Below are 8668 nucleotides of genomic sequence, written 5' to 3'. Positions count from 1 at the left end.
TACATAACTCCGTGCTGTACCTATCCTGGGAGTGTTTGATGGGGACAGTGTAGAGGGACCTTTACTTTGTATCTAATCCCGTGTTGTACCTGTCCTGGGAGTGTTTGATGGGGACAGTGTAGAGGCAGCTTTACTCTGTATCTAACCATGTGCTGTACCTGTCCTGGGAATGTTTGATGGGGTGGGGGGGGGGGGGAGGGTGGGGGGGGGGGGAGGGTGGGGGGGGGGGGGGGTGGGGGGGGGGGAGGGTGGGGGTCAGGCAGGTAGTCAGGAAAGCCCCAAAGTGCATCTCACTCCAGAACCGTTTCTCTGTGTTGGAAAACGGTTAGAGTGACGGTTCCTCTGGGGAGTGCAGCCAGAGCCAGGTTCACGGCACGGTGTGGCGGGGCCAGAGCCAGGTTCACGGCACGGTGTGGCGGGGCCAGAGCCAGGTTCACGGCACGGTGTGGCGGGGCCAGAGCCAGGTTCACGGCACGGTGTGGCGGGGCCAGAGCCAGGTTCACGGCACGATATCTCAGCAGCACAAGAGGGGAGGAGTAAGAGTGGAAGAGTAATAATGGTAGGAGACTCGATAGTGAGGGGTGCAGACGGATGTTTGTGCGGCCGCAGATGTGACTCCAGGATGGTGTGTTGGCTTCCCTGGTGCCAGGGTCAGGGATGGCACTGAATGGCTGCAGGGCATTCTGAAGGGGGAGGGTAGACAGTCAGAGGTCATGGTTCACATTGGTACCAATGACATTGGTAGAAAGAAGGATGAGCTCCTGCAACAAGAAATAAGGGAGCGAGGAAGCACTTTGAAAAGCAGGAGCTAAAGGTTGTAACCTCTGGATTACTCCCCGTGTCATGTGCCAATGCGGCACGGTGGCACAGTGGTTAGCACTGCTGCCTCACAGCGCCAGTCACCCGGGTTCAATTCCGGCCTTGATTGACTGTCTGTGTGGAGTCTGCACATTCTCCCCGTCTCTGCGTGGGTTTCCTCCGGGTGCTCCGGTTTCCTCCCACACTCCAAAGACGTGCGGATTAGGTTGATTGGCCACGCTAAATTGCCCCTTAATGTCAGGGGGATTAGCAGGGGAAACAGATGGGATTACGAGGATAGGGCTTGGGTGGGATTGTTGTTGGTGCAGGCTTGATGGGCCGAATGGCCTCCTTCTGCACTGTAGAGATTCTACGAGTGCGGTTCAGGCTATGGCACCAATGGGCAAGGAACTGTAGGTGGGGGAGAAAGCAAAGAGTGGAAACACTGGGTGCGATCTTACCGACTGTTCACGCCACGCTCCCTCTGTAGCGAAGTCGGAGAATTTGACACCCAGCCAAATCTCTGTTCGCTGCAGCGGGAAGGGAAAATTCCGGTGGTGTGAATGGCCGTAACATTCCGGCCAATATGGTTATCGGAAATTCATTAGTCAGGCGGGCATTTCTGTAACCCTCATTGCGAGTCGAGCATGGTGTGGTTTTTTTATTTGTTTGTTCCTGGGATGTGTGGGCCTCATTGTCTAGACCCAGCATTTATTGCCCATCCCTAATTACCCTTGAGAAGGTGATGGTGAGCTGCCTTCTTGAGCCGCTGCAGTCCATGTGGTGTAGCATGCTTAGAGGATTGGTTAACAGGAAACAAGAGTCGAGATAAATGGGTCATTTTCTGGTTGGCAATCCATAACTAGTGAAATGCCCCAGGGATCAGTGCTGGGGCTTCAACTGTTTATGACTTACGTGGATGACTTGGATGAAGGGACCATGTGTATCGTAGACAAATTTGCTGATACGATGGTTGGTAGGAGGGAACACGAGTCTGAACTAGAATGTAGATAGATTCCGTGAGTGGGCAGAAGTTTGGCAGGTGGAGTATAGAATCATAGAAACCCTACAGTGCAGAAAGAGGCCATTCGGCCCATGGAGTCTGCACCGACCACAATCCCACCCAGGCCCTATGCCCATATCCCTACATATTTACCCGCTAATCCCTCTAACCTACACATCTCAGGACACTAAGGGGCAATTTTAACATGGCCAATCAACCTAACCCGCACATCTTTGGACTGTGGGAGGAGCACCCGGAGGAAACCCACGCAGACACGAGGAGAATGTGCAAACTCCACACGGACAGTGACCCGAGCCGGGAATCGAACCCAGGTCCCTGGAGCTGTGAAGCAGCAGTGCTAACCACTGTGCTACCGTGCCGCCCGTGTAAATGAGTATAACGTGGGAACCTTTGGTCACTTTGGCAGGAAGAACAGAAAAGCAGGGCATTATTTAAATGGGGAGAGACTGCAGAATGCTGCGGTACAGAGGGATCTGGGCATCCCGCGACATGAATCACAAAAAGTCAGCATGTAGGCCTTACACAGGGAGGAACATATTTGCTTTGGACACAGTTGGGAGAAGATTCATGAGGCTGATTCCTGGGGGTGGTGTTTTATGAGGAAAGGTTGAGCAGGTTGGGCCTATGTTCATTGGAGTTTAGAAGAATGAGAGATGATCTAATTGAAATATATAAGATTCTGAGGGGGCTTCAGGATAGATGCTGAGAGGATATTCCCCTCCCTGGAGGAATCTAGAACTAGGGGGCACTATTTCAAAATAAGGGGTTATGTAATGGCACGCTTTTGGTGTTGTCAGGAGACTTCAGGCTTTGTTAGGAAAGGATAAGCATTTATTGATGAAGAAAGACTTGGTACAGGGGTGTGCAGCCCTAGGTTGCCATGGAGCAATGCTTACTACATGGCTTCCAGATGTATTCTGCAAAGGAGAGGACCCCACCCTCTGGGGTGATCACTCGCTCTCGGTTCCCAATAGTCCCTCAAACCAGGCGACTCTCTTCTGCTGTGCTGAGTTAAAGAGACGAACAACACAATCACTACAGTCTCCCATTTAGAATCATAGCCTCATCGAATCTCTACAGTGCAGAAGGAGGCCATTCGGTCCATCGATTCTGCACCAACTCTTGCCCAGGTTTACCCCACAACCCCACGTATTTACCCCGGTAATCCCCTTAACCTATTTATCTTTGGACATTAAGAGGCAATTTAGCATTGCCAGTCAACCTAACCCGCACATCTGTGGAGTGTGGGAGGAAACCGGAGCACCCGGAGGAAACCCACGCAGACATGGGGGAGAACCTGCAATCTCCACGCAGACAGTCACCCAAGGCTGGAATTGAACCCGGGTCCCTGGCGTGGTGAGGTAGCAGTGCTAGCTGCTGTGCGACCGGACGGAGATGAGGAAGAATTTCTCCCGGGGGCGTTTAATCTTTGGAAGTGCCCACCCCACCCCCCCCCCCCCCCCCCCACCCCCCGCACTCCCCCCAGAGAGCAGTGGAAGCTGAGGCATTGAATGCATTCAAGGTTGAAGTAGATAGTTTTCATCTACAAGGAAGTCAAAGGTCGGTAGGGAGTGGCGTGGGGAGGGAATGATCAGAACAGCCATGATTGAATGACGGAGCAGAACTGAGGGGCCGAACGGCCTTCTCGTGTTCAAATAGTCAAAGACAATTAAAGATGGTTAATAAATACCAACCTTACCAGCAACACCACCTACATCCCATGAATGAATATAAAAAGGAATGTAGTGTACTGGGGTTGGATTGAGTGGCATTGTTCATGACGCTATTAGTGCAGAGCTCGATGGGATTAGTCAGTGTTAGTGACAATAGCAGATTAGTGCAGGGTTTAAATGGGATTGAGGGATGTTAGTGAGAACTGCTCTATCAGTTTCCAGTTTGCTTTCTGTCCAGTTCCGCTGAGTTGTTCCTGTAAGTTACTACAACCCACACAGGCGTCAGAGTTTTTCTGTGCTGTGCATTCAGGGAATTGGAAGCTAATTAGAGAGCCGAATCTCACTGGGCAGAATTCCTATGATCCAGTCCCAGCCACATGCTAAAATAGAGAAGGACAAAAGGGATTGGAGGAAACAAAGGCCGGAATCTTACCACTGTTCTCGCCGGCGGGATTTTCCCATCCCGTCGCAGTGACGGGAGATTTGGCTGGGCGCCAAATTCTCCGACCTCACTGCAGCGGGAGTGTGGCGTGAACTGGCGGTAAGATCGCTCCCGTGTCAAGAAGAGAGATCCACTTCAAACGTTGGCCCCAGTTCTGGGACAGGTAGAGACTTTTCCACAAGGCATGTTAATGTGGGGGCAAATTGAATAGCTAGGGAAGAAGAGAGGTATGGAGTAGATATAAGTGAGGGAAAGACTGACATAAACAAAGATAGTTTGGACAAAAAAATAGGATAAGGAATGGCATTTGGAGAAGAACGTATACATTAGAATGTGTCTGATGGAATGTGTGGAATAGGCTGGTGACTGGAAGCATTATAAAGCCATATTAAACACTCATTAGACCACAGCTAGAATACTGTGTGCAATTCTGGACACCACACTATAGGAAGGATGTGATTGCACTAGAGAGGGTGCAGAGGAGATTCACCAGGATGTTGCCTGGGCTGCAGCGTTTCAGCTATGAAGAGAGGCTGGTTAGGCTGGGTTAGGGTTTACCTTAGAGCTGGGTCACTGTCTGTGTGGAGTTTGCGCGTTCTCCCCGTGTCTGCGTGGAATTCCACCGGGCGCTCCGGTTTCCTCCCACACTCCGAAAGTAGTGCGGGTTAGGCAGATTGGTCATGCTAAATTGCCCCTTAGTGTCAGGGGGACTAGCAGAGTAAATACGTGGGGTTATGGGGATAGGGTCTGGGTGGATTATTGTTGATGCAGGCTGGATGGGCTGAATGGCCTCCTTCTGCATTGTAGGGATTCTGTGAGTGTGGTTCAGTGTATGGCAACAATGGGCAAGGAACTGTATGTGGGGGAGGCTGAGGGAGGCACCTGATTGAGGGGCAGAAAATTATGAGGGACATAGATAGGGTAGATAGGAAGGAACGTTTCCCCTTAGTAGAGGGGTCAATAACCAGGGGGGGCGTAGATTTAAGGTAAGGGGCTGGAGATTTAGAGGGAATTTGGGGAAGAACTTTTTCACCCAGAGGGTGGTGGGAATCTGGAACTCGCTGCCTGAGAGGGTGGGAGAGACGGGAACCCTCACAACACTTAAGAAGTATTTAGATGAGCATGTGAAAGGCCACAGCATACAAGGCCTCGGAGCAAGTGCTGGGAAATGGGATTAGAATGGATAGGAGCTTGATGGTCGATACAGACACGATGGGCCAAAGGGCCTCTTTCTGTGCTGTTAAACTCTATGGGGCGAATTTACCCTTTCCCCCTGCCACGGGAACCGTAGCGGGCGAGGGGCGGACCATGGAAAGGTCTGTTGACCTCGGGTGGGATTTTCTGGTTTCGGGGCGGACGAGACTGGAAAACCCCACCCTGCGACTCTATTTATTTTACAAGAAGGTCTGCAATTGAAGCATTTCCAGAAACCAGCTGCAAGCTGGAAAAGAATAGTCACTAAATATAGCTCGATATATATATATATATTTAGGAGGTAGGGAAAAGAGAAGGGAGACCGAGAGCGATGTTGGTTGAGAACAAAGAGAAGTACAGCACAGGAACAGGCCCTTCGGCCCTCCAACCCTGTGCTGATCATGATGCCCTAACTAAACTGAAAACAAACCTTCTGCCCTTACTCGGTCCGTATCCCTCTATTCCCTCCCTATTCATGGACCCACCCAGATACCTCTTAAATGTTGCTCATGTGTCTGCTTCCACCATCTCCTCCGGCAGCGCGTTCCAGGCACCCACCACTCTGTGTGAAAAACTTCCCCCGCACATCTCCCTTAAACTTTCCCCCTCTCACCTTGAACCTGTGCCCCCTTGTAATTGGCGCTTCCACCCTGGGGAAAAAGCCTCTGACTATCCACCCTGTCCGTGCCTCCCATAATTTTGTCGCCCTCTATCAGGTCTCCCCTCAGCCTCCGTCTCTCCTGTGAGCGAATGTGATTTAGGGCTGTTTGTTCATATATGCGTGGAGTAAACAGGGCACAGAATGATGGGCCAAATGGCCTGCTTCCATTTTGTGACCTTACTGTATTTCTGTACAAACCCATGCTTGGGCAGGGGGATACACAAGATCACGGAGATGGATCAAATGAATATCACTGGCCTTATATTTTTGCCTATTTACTTGTTCAGTATTTCTCAGTGACAGTTCTCACCACGCTTTAGCCAAGTGACCACAGAGAGATGCACAAAGTACAGAGCTGGTCACACTGACCCAGTGAGTGCTGTTCACCTCTCTCCATCCGAGGAGCTGTGTTTGTATAGAAACAAACTGGTGCCAGGCTGGATTTGTCCGTGACCGGTTCACGCTAGTGTCTGGGTTCTAATATTTCTCTTTGAGCTTTGGATTTTTCCCCGTTATAATTCGACTCAATCTTGTCAGCACCTGGGGTCCAAAAAAAAAGTGGATTTCAGCAAATGCCCTCTGCTTGTTGAGCTAAATAGCTGCACTGACCCTCTCGATGAATATTTGGGCAGCTTTGTTATTCTGCTGGACTTGACGCTTCCACTCTTTACTGCTGAACTGTATTGAGCAAGTGTATATTTTGGCTAATGTTACATCATGTGACAGGGGTGTCACAGTGACACAGTGGTTAGCACTGCTGCCTCACAGTGCCAGGGACCCAGGTTTGATTCCCGGCTTGGGTCATGTCTGTGTGACGTTTGCACGTTCTCCCCGTGTCTGCGTGGGTTTCCTCCGGGTGCTCCGGTTTCCTCCCACAGTCCGAAAGGCGTGCTGGTTAGGTGCATTGGCCATTCTAAATTCTCCGTGTACCCGAACAGGCGCCGGAGGAACAGGTGCCAGAGTGTGGCAACTGGGGGATTTTCACAGTAACTTCATTGCAGTGTTAATGTAAGCCTACTTGTGACAATAATAAATAAACTTTAAACATAGGTAACATATGAGAAATTTAACATTTTATAACTTCGAATTAGTGACTGGAATACGCTACCTAAAAGTTGAACAGACTGAAAGTGTTTAAACCTGGGGGGTGGGGGGGGTTTCCGCCCCTGTTTTTGGCAGGAAGGAATGCACCGTGGGCAGAGAATCCAACGCAAGTCCCCAAACTGTTTTTTAGCCTTTGGGGCTTTCCATTCCGATTGCCCCCAACACCCAACCCGACCCCCCCCCCCACGCTCCTCCCCCTCCCCCCTCCACCAACCAATGGCGTTCCTGCTATGAAAGGTCAGGAACCCCATTAGCATACTTTGTAATATCATTCTTACCTCAGGTTGGTGGGGATTACAATATCTTTGACAAAACGGGGATGTGGTGAAGGGAACCTGCAAGGGATTCACAGTAATTACAGCCTCTAGGGGGCGGGGAGGGGGGGGGGTTTATGCCCGGGTGCTGTGTTTAACCTGTGTCATAGCTGTCCTGGGAGTGTTTAATGGGGACGGTGTAGAGGCAGCTTTACTCTGTATCTAACCCCGTGCTGTACCTGTCCTGGGAGTGTTTGATGGGGACGGTGTAGAGGGAGCTTTACTCTGTATCTAACCCTGTGCTGTACCTGTCCTGGGAATGTTTGATGGGGAGAGTGTAGAGGGAGATTTACTCTGTATCTAACCCTGTGCTATACCTGTCCTGGGAATGTTTGATGGGGCAGTGTAGAGGGAGCTTTACTCTACATAACTCCGTGCTGTACCTATCCTGGGAGTGTTTGATGGGGACAGTGTAGAGGGACCTTTACTTTGTATCTAATCCCGTGTTGTACCTGTCCTGGGAGTGTTTGATGGGGACAGTGTAGAGGCAGCTTTACTCTGTATCTAACCATGTGCTGTACCTGTCCTGGGAGTGTTTGATGGGGACAGTGTAGAGGGAGCTTTACTCTGTATCTAACCCCGTGCTGTACCTGTCCTGGGAGTGTTTGATGGGGACAGTGTAGAGAGAGATTTACTCTGTATCTAATTCCGTGCTGTACCTGTCCTGGGAGTGTTTGATGGGGGACTGGGAAGAGGGAGCTTTACTCTGTATCTAACCCTGTGCTGTACTTGTCCTGGGAGTGTTTGATGGGGACAGTGTAGAGGGAGCTTTACTCTGTATCTAACCCCGTGCTGTACCTGTCCTGGGAGTGTTTGATGGGGACAGTGTAGAGGGAGCTTTACTCTGTATCTAACCCCGTGCTGTACCTGTCCTGGGAGTGTTTGGTGGGGGGACAGTGTAGAGGGAGCTTTACTCTGTATCTAACCCCGTGCTGTACCTGTCCTGGGAGTGAGTATTTGACGTGGACAATGTCAAGAGTGCTTCACAGGTCTGGTCCCTGAGTATTGTGCATTCGACACTGATTAACAGGTTATTAAGGCAGTGACTGGAACATAATCGAAGAATGAATTGGATCATTGTTTGTTAAGGAAAGGGACAGAAGGATGGGGATGAATGTTGCATGGTGGGAAGAGGCAGTGGTGTGAACACGTTGGGCTGGAAGGCCTGTTTCTCTGCTGTAGGTACCGGGTAATATGAACGGATCTGGGGAAAGGGCAGGTTTTGGAGTAACTGGTCCAACCTTGGCACCGATGAATGTCCTCCTTCCGTGATATCATGTGATCCTGAGGCTTTTCCATCTTCCCAATATCCAAGTTCCGGGGATTGATGTGAAACAGTTGTTCTGTCGCTGGTTCTGCCCTTAGCTGCGGACTGAGGGCACGTGGCCAGATGTACAGTCTCCATGGCTGATTCCAAATCACCTTTGTACATTGACTGAGCTCTGTTTGCAGTCTGAT

The sequence above is a fragment of the Mustelus asterias genome, chromosome 21 (assembly GCF_964213995.1).
Source record: "Mustelus asterias chromosome 21, sMusAst1.hap1.1, whole genome shotgun sequence".
In the NCBI taxonomy this organism is placed as follows: Eukaryota; Metazoa; Chordata; class Chondrichthyes; order Carcharhiniformes; family Triakidae; genus Mustelus; species Mustelus asterias.
The sequence above is the reverse complement of the archived record's forward strand: the minus strand, read 5'-3'. Positions refer to the sequence as shown.